Raw genomic sequence first — 16727 nt, 5'->3', positions numbered from 1 at the left:
TTGTTTTGTAGTCATCCTCCCTTTCAAGTTTCTTACTTTCCTTATTGCTGTAACAAAATAGCTCTTGGATATTTCCTTAAGAAGGAAAGATTTTCTTAAAGGCCCACCATTTCAGAGGGTTCAGTCAGTTCTGATGGGGATGGCCTGGTAGAGAAGCGAGAGTGTTCACATCACTGCGCAGGGAGGCAGAAAAGGAACACTTGCTCTCCACTGGCTTTCTCTTTCTCCTGTACCTCAAGTATTAAACAGTACTTATAGCTCTCTTAATTTCAGAAAGTCATAAGAGCTAATACTTAGGGCCCCATGTGTTCCCTCACATGTAACATACAGAAAGACTTTTACAGCTCACAACTACACTAGTTAATCCCTGCCACTTATCAATCCAAAAAGCTGTGCCATGAAGTGAGGTCCCTCCTCCAAAGACCAAATGCAGGAAACCTGACTCCAAATTTTACACTATCAGCAGCTCCACTCTCCTGTGTTTGTCACCCCAATTTTCTTAATTCCCTCAGGACTTTACAAGTACTTTTCAAATTATTTTTTAGGAGAAAATAATGTTCATGAATTTGTTAATCAATTTTGTCCTAGTCCTTCTGTAAGATTTTTTTTTCTTTTTAAACATGGAATGCTTCATAAATCAGCTTGTCAGCCTTGCACAGAGCCTAACTAATCCCTGTTTTGTTCTAAGTTTAGAATACGTGCTATCAAAGAGAGCACTCGAAGGAGGTTTTTTTTTTTCTTATTCTTTTTATGGCACCCAGCAAATTCATTCCTGTTTTTATCTGTATTCTTATTGGAGATTTTTTTTTTTTTTTTAATTTGAGACAGAGCCTTACTGGGTAGCTCTGACTGTCCTGGAACTCACTGTGAAAGATCAGGCAGGCCTTCAATTCACTAAGATCTGCCTGCTACCCTCAGCTCAGAACAAATGTTTTTTACTTTAAGTTATAATACACACGTATCTATCATAATCTCTCTCTCTCTCTCTCTCTCTCTCTCTCTCTCTCTCTCTCTCTCTCTCTCTCTCTCTCTCTCGGGGGTGGGCGGGGGGAGGGGAGGGTGTCACTCTGTAGACCAAGGCGACCTTGGTCACAGCAATTCTTCCTCTACTTCCCAGTGCTGGGATTTACAGCACGTGACATGGTACCCATACCTGGCTTTCCCACTGTCTTCCTGATGGTCATAGAACAAGATTGTGTGGACTAAGGGTATACACCTGATGGCTTTCTCAGGAAGTGATTGTGTCCATGGCTGAAGAACCCTAGAAATGGAGAGAAAAAGAACCGAGTTCCAAACAGCATTTGAAAGGGAAGAGACTGGGAGAGAACTTGAGCTTCTGCTTTTGGTTGGTTAGTTTTGCCTTTTTAGTTTTTTTTTTTTTTTGGGGGGGGGGAGGTGGATGTTGTTTTCTTTGTTGTTGTTGTTGTTGTTGTTGTTGTTGTTGTTGTGTATCCCTGGATGTCCTAGAACTCATTCTGCAGGCCAGGCTGACCTCTCCCTCACAGGATCTGCCTGCCTCTGCCTCCTAGGTGTTGGAGCTGAAGGTGTGCGTGTACCACTATAGCCACCAAATGGCAAGGCAGTTTTTGAGTCAGCAGAGGTTCTGGAGAGTGAGTGCCTGGCACAGTGGGTACAGTTCTTATCTGCCTGCCATGCCACCTCTCAGGGTTTCAAATGACAGAACAAGCGTTAACCCAGCTCTCCAGCCTACCACTGGAACTGGCAGAGAACATAGGGAATAGTTACCCTCCTCTTTTAGCTGTTTACCAACCTAGGCTTGTAGGCATCCGCACCTCAGACACTTTAGACATTACTCCTGTTATTGAGTGTGGTGGCACACAGTTATAATCCTAGCACATGGAGGATGAGGCAGGAGCACTGCTGTGAATTTGAAATCAGTCTGCTCTACATATCAAGTTCCAGGCCACCCACTACCACCCACCTAGTGAGACCTAGTCTTTCCTTTTAATTATATAAATACATAAATCCTTTGTCCTCTACCTAAAGATTTTTTAAGGACCTGAATATTGCTGTACTATACCTGTGTTAGTATCAACCCTCAACATTACGAGGTTTGTATATATTATTGCAGACAAATAGTAATTTATTATCTTAGTCTGTTGATTTGCATGTGTATGAATATGCATGCTCTTTCTGCTGTGGAAAAAGGCAGACTGAAACTGAACTGGAGATGGGTTAATTTCATGCAAATGCATAGTCAGTTCTCTCGGGCTCTTTTTAAGTAGCAGCCATGATCATGGCTTCCCACGATATTGAAGATTGAATTTCTCTTCTTGCTGTGTTTAGAAGCTATTTTAAACTTGGCCAACTGACTTACTAGGGAGCCATGTGAGTGTTGCTATTTTTAAATAAATAATTGTCCTTGAAATCCACTAACAGAAAAGCATGGTCCCACTTCACTGCACATGTTTCGGGGTTTGTTGTTTGTTTGATTGATTGTTTGTTTTTGAGACAGGGTCTCATGTATCCCAGCTGTCCTTGAACTTGCTATAAAGCTAAGGGCATACTTCAACTTCTGATTTTCATACCTCCATCCCCCAAACTAGGAATTTACTACCATGCCCAGTTTTGTAAGCCAATGGTTATAAATAATAATAAACACTAGGCAGGCATGGCAGCTCATGCCTTTAACCCCAGCACTTAAGAGACAGTGGTAAGGGGATCCTCTGGGCAAGCCTGATCCTAGTTTCAGATAGAACTACATAGTAAAAGCATCTCAAAAATAAGTAAATAATTCTTACCAAACTGCCATATTCCTGGATTATATACTTACATAAATTTTCTCAGTTAATCCTCACACATGATTCCGTATTGGCACAGACTTCTTGTCTTACTATACACATTAAAACCTTGCATAAAATTACAACAGAGTGGACATGCATGACAGCCAGTCCCGAGTTCAAGCCCTAGCCTTGCCTCTTGTTAGCTAGATAACGTAGGCAAATCATTCAACCCCCTCGGAGCCTTGTTCAGCTTTTCATCTGTTAACATGAAGACGATACTCCCTTGCAGGTGTTAATGTATGCTGAATTTCCAGTATGTTAGGCATTCTACAGAGTCTGATGCAAGCAGCCACACTATAAAGGCAGTTACCTGATGGACTGACTCAGTAGGTAAGAGTGCTTGCAGCCAAGCCTGATGGCCAGAGTTCAACCCCAACCCCTGTTGCCCACAAGGTGAACAGAAACAAGTGACTTCTGAAAGGGGTCCTCTGACCTCCACATGTGTGCCCCAAATAAACAAAATAAACAAAAACTAATAAACAAACAAACAAATAAATAAATAAATAGATTTTGGGACAAAGCCTCACTATAAAGCCTCTGCCTAGCCTAAAACTTATTATGTAGACCAGGTGGCCTCAAACTCATAGAGATCTACCTACCTCTGCCTCCTGAGTACTGGGACTAAAGGTACATTCATTCCCTCAAGCCTTACTCAAGTATTTCTTTTTGAGATGAGGTCATTGTAAGTAGCCCAACACACCACAGAAAATGATTTTTTTAAAAAAGCAATTTCTGGGGCTGGTGAGATGGTTCAGTGGTTAAGAGCATTTGCTCCTCTTGCAGAGGACCAAGATTCAGTTCCCAGAACCCTCATGGCAGCTCACAACTGTCTGTAACTCCAGTTCCAGGGGATCTGACAGCCTCTTCTGGTCTCTGTGGGTGCTGATAGGGGGTGTCAACCCATGCCTTTAATCCAGGCCTTTGACCAGCCTAGACTGCAGAGAAAAGTTCTAAACCAGCCAGACCACTTGAGACCCTTTCTCAAAAAATAGAAAAGAAAAGAGAGAGAGAGAGAGAGAGAGAGAGAGAGAGAGAGAGAGAGAGAGAGAAGAGAAATTACTAGTTTTTGTTTTTATTCTGGTTTTTCTTTGTGAGGGTATTGTTGTTGTTGTTGTTGTTGTTGCTGCTGCTGCTGTTGTTGTTGTTGTTGTTGTTTTGGTTTGGCTTGGCTTTTTAAATCCTGGGGAAGATTTTTGGAAGAGTTTGGGAGACACATGCTAGATAAAGGACCTTTTCGTAGTTCCTTGAACTCCAACCTGGACAATTTCAACTTGAGTGCCATGAGGTTGGCGCAAATACCCGGTGTGGCATTTGAACAACTGTCAGCTCTTCTAGTGGGTCCCTTTGCCCCAGAGGGCCCTCAGATGGCTGCCAGAGTGTCCTGTGTTAAGGCTGGAAGTCATTTCACAGGACAGGTGTGGCTTCTGCTGGCCTGGACACAGCTTATGAAGCAGCAGCCCAGAGCTGCCCTGTGAGATAATCCCTCCTGGCTCCATCTGTCTGTGTCTGGTTAACCCATCAGAGATGGCATCCAGCCTGCGACACTCTTAGCAACTTAGGTTGCTACTGGATAACCGTATTAGATGTTGGTTATCCATCTAAGGTGGAAGTTAACTTTTGACTGCTTAGGCTGTTGAGAAAGGAGGCAAAAAGGCTTACATATCCCGAGAAACATCCCAAGGGAGAGACCAATGCACCAGGGAGTTAGGAAGAACTGCCCTCCCTTCGCGCTGTGCTTTTTCCCCAGAAAACATCATATGTAGTCGAAAAGCAGACGAATGCTAGATCCTAGGAGCTTGCTGGGCTCACAGCCTCGCTTCAGGTGAGCGTCCAGTTCAGTAAGAGGTCATGCCTTAAAAGAAGGGCTGGAGGAAGACATCTGGCATCTCCTCTGACCTCCGCACACATTTGCTGGGGTACACTGATCTGTCCCCCACGGCCCCTACACACACCATAAAACAAATAGTTTTATATGACAATAAGTAATTTTCTCTTAGTTCTCCAAACACTGAAAAATGTATGAGCCAACTTCCATTGGGTGCTGCCATATTCCATGCCTTTACTATACAATATACTTAATATTTGCAGAATGTTGTTGAGATTTCCGTCTCTGGCACTCGCAGGTGCTAAAAGGCCCTCTCAAGTAGTCACTATGTTGTTGAGTGTGTATTGGCTCTCTCACTCCTCAAAGGATTTGGGCTTTCAGTTTTTACTTCTGGTATGAGAGATAGAACCAGGGTCTCATACATGCAAGGCTAACTCAGTGCAGGCTTCCATCCTCTGGCATTTCATAAATCACATCTTGCAGACTCTGTCATAGTGAATACTTCATAGCAGTTGCTGGAACAACAAAAATTGCAACAGTGTTTAACATGTCTAAACTGAAAATGTTTCTCAAATAAGTAGCATCAAGTTTTCCAAACTGGAGAACTTGTATTTTGCAGTATAAACTGAGTAAACTAAAAACAAAACAAAACAAAAAATGTTTGGAGATGGCTAACATATATAGTTGGTCTCTTTCTCTTGCTTATAATCCCAGCACTCAGGTGGTAGAGGCAAGATCAGAACTTCAAGGTCAAGATTGCTCTGTTTGTAGCAGTCTTGAAGTCAGCCTAGGCTACAGGAGATCCTGTCTCAGAACAAAACTAACAAGTAAAAAGGGGACAGGGAAGCTGCTTAGGGGCAAGTGACAGGGCACTTGCCTGGTGGCCACAGGGCCCCAGGTTCAAGTCTTAGGACTAAAAAAATAAAAGAGACAAAAATGTTAAAGAGCTTAAACATCTGGACCAGCGATTTGGCTTGGTAGGTTAAAACACAATAATAATAATGATAATGATAATAATAATAATAATAATAATAATAATAATAATAATAATAATAATAATTAGGCACTTCATGCAAACTTGGCAACCTGACTTTGACCCTGGAACCCATGGAAAGGTGGAAGGAGAAGAGGAAAATATATTAAATGAATTCCACAAAGTTGTGTTCTAACCTCCATGTGCAAGCAGTGGTGCTCACACCCATCCACATTTCACATACACATAATAATACATACATACATTTTTTAAAACAAACAAGAAAACTCTTATTTGGGCCTGGGTATGATTGGGACTGGGTTTGGTGCATCAGGTTTATAATAGGAGCTCTCTAGAGGCTGAGGCAGGAATATATAACTAGTTAAACGTCAGCCTTGTCTCAGACATCCTCTGTCTGGTTGGCACACCCTTTAGTCCCAGCACTCAGGAGGCAGTGGCAAATGGATGCTCGTGAGTTCAAGGCTAGCCTGGTCTACAGAGTGGCCAGTCTGGTCTACATAGTGAGTTCCAGTCCTGAGAGCCTAAAATCTCGATTATCTTATGTATCAAGTTACTTTTCTGTTGCCATGATAAAATACCATAGAAGTGGCTTACGGAAGAAAAGAGTATTGGTTTCTTGTTTTGATTTATGGTTTTGGCTTGCAGTTCCAGAGGAGCAAGAGGCCATTACGGCAGAAAGGCATAGCAGCAGGCAGCAGAAGCAGGATGCTAAGAGATCCCCCCAACTATAAACATGAAGCAGAAAGAGCAAATGGAAACTGGGGTGAGGCCGGGAACTCTCAAAGCCCAACCTCAGTGACAGACTTGCTCCAGCAAGATTGCAGCATCTCCCCAAACAGCCCCACCAACCAGGGGTCAAGTGTTCAAACAGAGCTCACAGAGAGCACTTGTCACTCAAGCCACCACACCTTGCTTTGAAAGCCTACCTCTCCTTGATGCCTATGCACCTGTGCACATCTTTTGAACTGGTCCAACCGATAATCCAACTCAGCCTGAACAACTGGTACTTGTCTAATGTTTGGGCTACGTAGCACCCAGATTCCTTCATATTAGGGATCACCGTCCATTTAATGAGTCACAAGATGAGGCCAAGTTCCCACACTCTGATACCAAATATCCAGCTAGTTACTCTTCCAGCCCAGAGGCCAGAGCTCAAACTCAAGCTGTCAGGTTTGTCAGCAGGCCCCTCTACAATCTTGTAGGTAAACTTCTAGCTGAAAGGTGGTAACTCATTGGGTCCAGCAGTGAGAATTCTGGAATTTTGGCTTCTTACAAACACATACACACACACACACAGAAAGCAATATTATAAGGATATGTCTTGTTTTCGTTTTAATCCCGGGTGCAGGGATATGGGGCTGCTTCACAGCAGACGACTATGATTTGTTTCGTGCTCTAGCAGAGGTGTGGTTTTGCCAGCTGCAGATTGTTTCTGCGACTATGTGACATTTGTAATTCTGGGAATTTTTTAGAGAGGATATATAAATGTTAGGAGCCCATAGGTGGAGTGAGTGGGTGGTTGTTGGTCATTCAGGGGGATTGGCTGCAGTTTGTTAGCAACCATGCTCAAAGAATAAACAAGAAACTACATTTAGGTCTCTCTCTCTCTCTCTCTCTCTCTCTCTCTCTCTCTCTCTCTCTCTCTCTCTCTCTCTCTCTCTCTCTCTCTCTCTCTCTCTCCCTCCCTTCCTCCCTCCCTCTATCCCTCTAGTGCTAGGAGATGCAACCCTCTGGGATAAAGAGCAGGGGAAAGAACCACAAGACAGTAAAAGTCCAGCTCCAGTGTCCCTTGGGAGTTTGAAAGCCACCACCCCCATTTGTCAGCACAGTACCAGGAAATGGTTCTCTCTTCTCTGGAGCATACTTTTTGACTTTGATATTTTTGTTCATTTCAGAATATTTTTTCCTTTCTGAGCTAAGCATGGAGGCATACCCAGCACTCAAGAGGCAGAGACAGGTAGGTCTCTGTGAGTTCTACATAGTGAGAACCTGTCTCCAAAATAAATTTAAAGGTGAAATAAAAAGAAATAAAGAAGAACAGACCATCTCTCTCTTTGTTTTATAATCTTATACTCAACTAGTTATTTTATATTCTCTTGCCTGGGGAATTTTTTAAGATTAATTTTATTTATTTTTAATTATGTGTGTGTGTTTGGGTACCTTCAGAGGTCAGATCTCCTGAAACTGTAGTTTCTGGGGATTGTGAGCCACCAGGTGTGGGTGCTAGGAACTGAAGTCAGGTCCTCTTCAAGAGCTAAATGCTTAATCTTAATTACTGAGCCATCTCTTGAGAATTCCCACCCCCAATAGTATTAGTTAGATGTATATATATACTCTTTCTATCTTCATAATGCTTGTTTTTTAAGATTTAAATGTTTTTGCCCATTGAGGTTTAATGCTGTAATAGCAAATTTATAAAGGCATCAAATCTCAAACACATTTCTTTACTTTGGAAGAGTGTGGTCCAGGCAGGATGGTTTCATGCCTTTAATCTCAGCACTCAGGAGGTAAATGCCTGTGACTCTGATCAATGTGGCGATTGCCAGCACCAAAATCAAAACAAAGAAAACAGAATGAGTCAGAGTCAACCAGCCAGCCCCCTACATTCTCTTCTTTGAATTTATTTTTTAATGTATTTATTTTAGAGAGTGAGGGCTGGTGGCTACAAACTCTTGCCACAGAGCTCCTATGCAGAGAACTGGTTCTCACCCATCACCACATGGGACCCAGGGATGGAACTCTGGCAGCAAGCACCTTTACCCATGGAGCCATCCCACCAGTCCCTCAGACATGTTCTAAACTGGTATAGAGGCAACTTCCCAGCTCCCTGTCCAGTGACTCTGTCCTGCCTCAGTGCTTCTCCTGACACTGTAGTGAAGAGGTGTCCTGACCGGTTTTACACTGTATTGCTTTTCTCAGACTGTCCCCTCAACTCTACCCCCCTCTGCCGCCTCACACAATCTCTGCCATTTGTGACAGGGATAGCAATTCAGAGAGATAAGCTTCATTGTAAACAATCACTTGGGAGCTTTCTATCTGTGGTTAAAACCTGTAGCCAGACTCCTGGGCTCTGGTTTGCCACTTATCGGCTATGGAACCCTAGGCAATTAATTTAACTTCTCCTTCCTTATCTTTAAAATGAGGATAATGACAGCAACTTAGGTTCCAGGGTTATTTTTGAGGTTTACAGCTTTGAGATTGTTGGCAGATACATGGTGCACGTTACTGCACATGAAGCTCGGTGCACATTACTGCACATGAAGCTCGGTGCACATTACTGCACATGAAGCTCGGTGCACATGTTACTGCACATGAAGCTCAGTGCACATGTTACTGCACATGAAGCTTGGTGCACATGTTACTGCACATGAAGCTCATTTCTGTCAGCTGGGCTTTGCTGTCAGGACATGCCCACTGTTAAGCGACAAACAGCCCAGAGAGTCTGAAGTTAGGATTTTGATCTTGACTCTAAAGACATTGGTATTCAAGCTGCCATATTCTACTCATATGTTTGAGAGGGACCCAAGTCAATTATCACCTCATTGCTGAGCTCTGTGTACAGGCCTGCAATCTCTTCTACTCAGAGACTGAGGCAGGAAGATGCCAATTCAAAACTGGCCTGGACTACAGAGTGAGTTCTGTCTGGGTGGTTTAGTGAAATAGTATTTCAAAATAAAGAGCCAAGGCATGGGAACAGGTAAAGATGGCTCAGCAGTTAAGAGCACTGTCTGCTCTTCCAGAAGTCTTGAGTTCAATTCCCAGCAGCTACATGGCGGGTCACAACCATCTATCCTGGGATCTGATGTCCTTTTCTGGCATACAGGAATACATACAGATAGAGCACTCATATACATTAAATACATACATACATACATCTTTTAAAAAAGATTTTTAAAAAGTAAAGTCTGGGGTATATAGTTCAGTGGTAAAGACTTGCTTAGTGCAATGGCAATTCCTGGTTGTCATCTTGACTACATCTGGAATGAACTACAATCCAGAATTGGAGGGCTCATCTGTGACCCAGATCTTGAGGCTGGCTTAAGGAGCAAGAGTGCTGGATTTTATTTTGTTTCATTCTGTGTAGTATCAATCTTTTAGTAAAGAGAAAATTTCAGGCCCTGGAGAGATGGTTCAGCAGTCAAAAGCACTGGCTTCTTCAACCCACATCAGGAGGCTCAACTATAACTTCCGCTGTGGGGTATCTGATGCCCTCTTCTGGCCTCCACTGGCACCCACATACAAATAGCATTCGCTCATACAGTCACATATGCATACATATAAATAAAATAAAAATATGAGCTGGGCAGTGGTGGCACATGCCTTTAATTTTAGCACTTGGGAGGCAGAGGCAGGCAGATTTCTGAGTTCAAGGCCAGCCTGGTATACAGAGTGAGTTCCAGGTTAGCCAGGGCTATTCAGAGAAACCCTGTCTCGAAAAAAACAAAAACAAAAACAAAAATGAAAAACAAAACAAAACAAAAAGCATTTATAAACCTTAGATAGTATGGAAAAGTTGCTTTTAGAATTTACTGATCTTAAATAGGCATGGTGCAAACTGGGGGTGAGGGGTTATCTGTAAGACAAACCAGATTACCCAAGAAGTCAGTTGTAAGGGATAGATCCGTGAATTGGTCTAGGGTAAGAACTATACACAGCAGAAAAGATACAGAGTAAATGGGGAAGAGCTGCTGAGTCAGCTTTCATTACTGTAATAAGCACCTGAAGCCATCACCTCCTGAAAGACAAAAGGGTATGAGGAATGGTGGGGCACACACCTGAGATCCCAGCACTCAGATGGTGGACACAGGAGTCTGGAGTTCAAGCTGGCCTGGGCTACTCTCTCTTTCAGACAGAGTGGGAGAGGGGAGAAGAATCATTATTGCTCACATGGTCTGGGAGGCATGGCCAGTGATCCACTGAAGTCACTGCTTGTGGGCCTGTGACAGTCAGCCCATCACAGCAGGAGTGGTAGAGGGACAAAATCCTTTACCTCTGACTGGAGAGATGGCTCAGCAGTTAAGAGCACTGACTGCTCTTCCAAAGGTCCTGAGTTCAAATCCCACCAACCACATGATGGCTCACAACCACCCATAGTAAGATCTGACAGCTTTTTGGTGTGTCTGAAGACAGCTGCAGTGTAATTAGATATAATAATAAATAAATCTTTAGGCCAGATAGAGCAGAAGTCCTGAATTCAAATTCCCAGCAACCACATGATGGCTCACAACCATCAGTACAGCTACAGTGTACTCATATATATATATACATTAAATAAATAAATCTTTTACCTCATGGCTAGTTAACAAAATGAGAAGAGTGACCTGAAACTGCTCGGCCAGCTCTCCAGTCCCAAAGCCAGTTTTATAATAGCTAAAAAATTTAAATGCACAAAAGCTTCAATCAGAAGAAAATAAACTGCTGACATAAAGAAGAAAACAAAAACAAGCACAAGATATGCCTTTTGCTTGTCTGAATATATCTAGACCTCACCTTCTTTATTTAAAATATCAGTTTGAGCCGGGCGTGGTGGCGCACGCCTTTGATCCCAGCACTTGGGAGGCAGAGGCAGGCGGATTTCTGAGTTCGAGGCCAGCCTGGTCTACAGAGTGAGTTCCAGAACAGCCAGGGCTACACAGAGAAACCCTGTCTCGAAAAACCAAAAAAATAAAAATAAAAAAAAAAATAAAATAAAAATAAAATATCAGTTTGTTTCACTAAACTCTCTAAAGGTCATTTTCCATTTAAGCTTTGTGTACACATGAGCTTATTTATTACATATATGAATGTCTACTATTTATCAGATACTGATTTAGATGCTGCCATGTGGCCTTTGTACAAGATACAAATAATCCCTGACCATTGCACTGTGACAGTCAGTGGCTGTCTTTGAGCCACTTGCACACTATACCTACAAGACAAGTCACTTTAGCTTCTGTGTTCTGGTTCCTCTGGTCACCATAGAGAGTTCATAATGCTTTAACTTGACATCCACAGCTAATATGTACATTGAATGCTTGTGTAGATGGTCTCATTCCATCTCATAGCTGTTCCATGAGACTGATCTTCCATTTCTCTGGGAAAGGGGAGGAAAGACAGTAAGGGCTGGGGATATAATGGTAAAGAGCTTGCTTCGAAGGCACAGGGCATGGGGTTGCACCGCAAGAAAGAAAACAAGAAAAAGAATCACTTAAATGACTTGCCCAAGTAAGAGCCAGTCTTCAAACTCAACTTAGTCAGACACTTTAAGAATTAAATAAAGAATGAAGATTGTTATCAGTTGCATACAACTTCCTTCCACAATAAAGATCACTAGACAGAATAAAAACGAAGCTCTAAATAGTGTGCTATCTCTAGACAGACCTAATAATCTTTAAAGACTTATTTTAATTATATGTGTGTGTGAGAGTTTGTGTGCATGTGAGTGTGTAGGTCTGTGCATGTGTAAGCAGATCCCTGCAGAAGCCACAGCCATCAGCTTTCCCCGTTGCAGATATTTCCAAACTGCTTGACATGGGTGCTAGGAACCAAACTTGGGATCTCTGCAAGAGCAGTTGGTACTCTTAGCCACTAAGCCATTTCTTCAGCCCCTAAAACTAATGTTTATCACTTACTTCATGTCAGGAACATTGCCAGGGACATTCATGGCCTACCAGGAATCAAGCGCTGGCCTCTGTGCTGGTGACACTGAGGTCGTAGGACAGGTAGAGAAGAGACAAGGCAGCTGTCTTGGGAGAACTAGAGTAAGGTTAGCACTAAGCCTCAGCAGCCAGCAGAGCCCCTGTTCTCAGTCTCTGCCCACCCCTTCCTGGTGTGTTTGCCATCTTAATTAGCCGAGGTTCTGCCCTAATCAATACTGTTAACATCTATCTTTTTCCCTCAGACTTAGAAGAAGATAACTACTGCGAAAGGACTGCAGAGAGCTGGTGAGTCTGTTTAGCAAGGAAAGCTAATGCCTTAAGTTCAGGATCTCTGTGATGGAAAGAGAGAACCACTCCCTCAGGTTGTCCTCTGACACCCACACAATAATACCATGGTGTACACACACACACTCACACATACAAACACACAGACACATACTCACACATACAAACACACAAACACACACAGAGAGACACACAGACACAAACACACATACAATCACAGAGACGTGGACACACACACACAAACACACATACACAATCACAGAGACACAGACACAAACAAACACATACACACACACAATCACAGAGGCACAGAGACACAGACACAAACAAGTACAAACACAATCACAGAGACATAGACACACACACACACAAATAAAACAAAACAATTTTAGAGGAACACAACTTATGTAAACCACGTCTTGACTTTTCCAGTTATCAAATGTGTAAAGTAAAATTTTTCAGGGTGACTACCGTGGTTTGAATAGGTATGACTGCATAGACTTATGTGTTTGGATGCTTAGCCAAAGGGAGAGGCATTACTAGAAGGTGTGGCCTTGCTGGAGGAAGCATATCACTGTGGGATCAGATTTTTGAGGTCTGCTATGCTCAAGCTACACCAGTGTGACTTAAGGTCTCCTTTTGCTGCCTTCTGACCAAGATGTAGAACTCTTGACTCCTTCCGCACTGTGCTACCTTCATGCTGCATCCTGCCATGATAATGGACTGAACCTCTGAATTCTTTATAAGAAGTTGCCTTGGTCATGATGTCTCTTCACAGCAATAAGACAGTAACCATAAAGTTTCCCCACAGTCTCTCTCCACCCTTCCCCATCAAACTTGTTGTGGGGATGGGATGGGGATAAACCTAGAGCTTTCCTTGAGCATGCCAGACAAGCCCTTGATATTTGCTGAGGCTCCATTCACACTCTCTTTTATCTTTTTTTTTTTTTTTTTAGAAAATGTCTTTGCCATGGAGTTTTGCCTGGTATGTTCTTGATATGTTCTTCAGGCCTCAAACGCCAATCCTGTCTCAGCCTCCTGTGTGCTGCAATTACAAGTATAATAATTAATTTGTTTCTATCTGTGATTTTGGTCCCAGTTAAGAACTATTTCTGGGCTGGAGAGATGGCGCAGTGGTTAAGAGCCCTGGCTGCCTTTCCAGAGGACCTAGGGTTTTTAACTCCTAGCACCAAATATTGGCTCACAACCATCTGTAACTTCAGTCCCAGGGGATCCAATGCCCTCTTCTAGCCTACTTGGGTACTGCACTTGGGCAGAGCACAGTTGCACACCGTGTAAAACACTCATACAATAAATAAAATATTAAGAACCATTCCCTTTATCTTCCTCAACTATTTAACAACTATCCACCGAGCCTACTATGCCCTCTCTCTCCTGTCTGACACAAAGGCCTGCTGGAGGATAGCATTTGGAGAAGGTTGTTCTCTGAGGACATGTTAAGAAGCCAATCAATAAAAGCAGTCATTGGAGCACCAAAGACTTGATAAGCAGGGCAGGAAGAGTTAATGGAAGGGCAGATGGTCCATGATTATGAAATGTGTACAAGACAGCAAAGCCATAGAGACAGAAACTAGTTGCTAGGGGCTTGAGGGAGGGGCGAATGAGAATTGACAGCTCATGGATATCAAATTTGCTTGGGGATGATTAAAGTATTCTGGAATTAGTGTCAGCAAGATGGCTGAGGAGGTAAAGGAAGCTAACACTGAACTTGGCAATCTGACTTTGAGCCCAGGGCCCTCTGTGGTGGAAAGAGAGAACTAATTCCCACAGGTTGTCCTCTTATACACACACACAGAGAGAGAGAGAGAGAGAGAGAGAGAGAGAGAGAGAGAGAATAGAATGGAGTCCATGTGAGTGCCTGGCAGTGGGAATGCATACAACACAGTGTAGGTGCCCTTGGGGGCCAGAAGAGAGCATTAGAGACCCTGGAACTGGAATTACAGGCAATTGTGAGCCTCCAGATGTGGGGAGAACTGAACCCAGGTCCTCTGCAAGAGCAACAAGTGCTCTTACCAGCTGAGCCATCTCTCCATCCCCACCCCTCACTACCTTGCCTTTGGCAGTCCAACTCTGCAGCGTGCTAGCTGTATAATCTTGAAGTTATTTCCTATCTCAGCATTCTCATCTGTGAGATGGGGCCCACAGTAGTATCTCTCTCACAGGATGACTGTGATGAACTTTAAGAGAACAGACAGACAGTGCTGTCATGTGTCAAGAGAGATTTGTGTTGCTTTTTTTCCAAGAATAGGAATTCTGTGAGTGGGGCTGTATCTGACTTCCTGGAGGCTTTGGGTTTGATCCTCATCCCACTTGAGAATGTGCATACTCAAACATGCAAACACACACACACACACACACAGAAAGAGAATCCTATCCCTGTACAGTATAGACCTGCAGTTTATCACATGAGCAGTGTCCCCAGCCCTCAGCTCTTTCTTTTGTAAAGTGGGCGTTATGATGGCACCCCCAATCCCACAGGCTATTGAAAGAATAAGTGTGCTGACTGTGTGCCAAGCCCCCAGCACAGGCTGTGATGAACCCAACCACTGGCTCGCTTTGGTCACATGGCTCTTTCTTCTGACTCTCCTGCTACAGCTGGCAGGTGGCTAACACGTTTCTCAATTAGGCAAGAGTATATTTATGGAGTTGGTGTGGCTCTGCCACAATCAGTTCCTCTCCCACTTCCTTCTAAGGCGCTCTGCACTTTAAAATAAACGTTACACACTTTTGCAATTTTCTGTTCTTTTCTTTTTTTTCCTGAGACGGGGTTTCTTGCGATTTTCAAGCAATATAAAATCACAGAAATGATCCTAGTGCCTCCCCTCCCCAGGGCTCATGACTCTGCTTCAATAACTGTCAGTTTGAAGCAGATGAGATTCTGTCATGTTGTACCTGCTTTGTGCACCGACCTCAACTAGATTATTTTGGGGAGGAAAAAAAAAACCTCAGATACAATTTTATCTATGATAGCTCAGCTTTTTATCTTTAAATTATTAGAAACATGTAGGCCTGGTGTGGCGGGCGCATGACTGTAATCTCAGCACTCAGGAACCAGAGGCAGGAAGATCAGGAGTTCAAGGCAAGCTTCTACTCTATTACAAGTTCAAGGCCATCCTGGCTACATTCTGTCCTTAAAAACACACAACAAAACAACTTGTATGCATATGTATCACTGAAGGTCCAAGGCAGTGTGGTAGGCCTCACCCTGTACTACTGAGCTAGATCGTTAACCTCACAAAGAATTTCTAAAATTAATTTTCAGATGTCTTTATTTTATGTGAATGAGTGTTGTGTTTAGCCTGCCTGTACATATGTGCCCCACATGTGTGCCTGCTCCCCTCAGAGGTCAGAAGAGGCCATTGAAACCCCTGGAACTGTAGTTTCAGGTGGTTGAGCTTCTGTTTGGGTGCTCCAATCAAACCTGGGTCATCTGAGAGAGCAGCCAGTGCTTCAAACAGCTAAGCCATCTCTCCAGCCCCAGGAATAGTTTTTAAATTTATTACATCATATTAACATACCTAAAGTAAAATTATGGTTATTGTTTAATACCATTAACGAAGTAGCAGTTGTCAAATTTCCTTGATATTTCTCATAAGTTCGTTTTTATTACATTAATTTTTGTATGGGTGTAAATGTGCATATGTGTATGGGGATGCATATGCCATGGTACATGTATGCAGAGGTCAGAAAACAACTTCTTAAAGTTGCGTTTCTTTCACCATGGGATCCAACGATTGAACTCAGATTGTCAGATTTGTGCAGCAAGTTATTTTATCCTCTGAGCTGCAGCACTTGCCGAACGTGTGAAGTACCAGCACCATAAAAAACGAAACCAAATCCATTAATTAGTAAAAAAGACAAGAAAAGTGAGGGTCCAAACCAGATCTAGACAGCACAGTCATGTGATGTCTCTCTGGGTTCTTTGTTGTTATTGTTGTTCTTTAGGGGGATGGTTTTTTGAGACAAGGTTTCTCTGTCTAATGGTCCTGGCTTTCTGGAACTCTCTTGTTTCTTATACTCTGTAGGTTTCATGTCCTTTTTCCTCTTTGAGCTTTATTGTTGAAGAACCCAAGTGGGTCCCACCCACCCACCCTTTTACATTGTGTTGCTTGCTTTCCCCTAAGTCCTGAATTGTACTGTGGAGACTTTGTGGAGACTTC

At 43.0% G+C, this 16727-nt stretch overlaps 1 non-coding gene across 1 annotated transcript; it reads right to left on the bottom strand.

The window, feature by feature from the left end:
* Positions 1–614: 614 nt before the first annotated feature.
* On the bottom strand, positions 615–717 carry LOC115064092. The gene has a single exon (XR_003843954.1). It is a non-coding gene; the product is annotated as a U6 spliceosomal RNA (small nuclear RNA).
* Between the last annotated feature and the right edge of the window lie 16010 nt (positions 718–16727).

Source organism: Mus pahari, chromosome 5, assembly GCF_900095145.1.
Source record: "Mus pahari chromosome 5, PAHARI_EIJ_v1.1, whole genome shotgun sequence".
NCBI lineage: Eukaryota > Metazoa > Chordata > Mammalia > Rodentia > Muridae > Mus > Mus pahari.
Note: the sequence above shows the minus strand (reverse complement) of the source record. Positions and strands in the feature narration are given on the sequence as shown.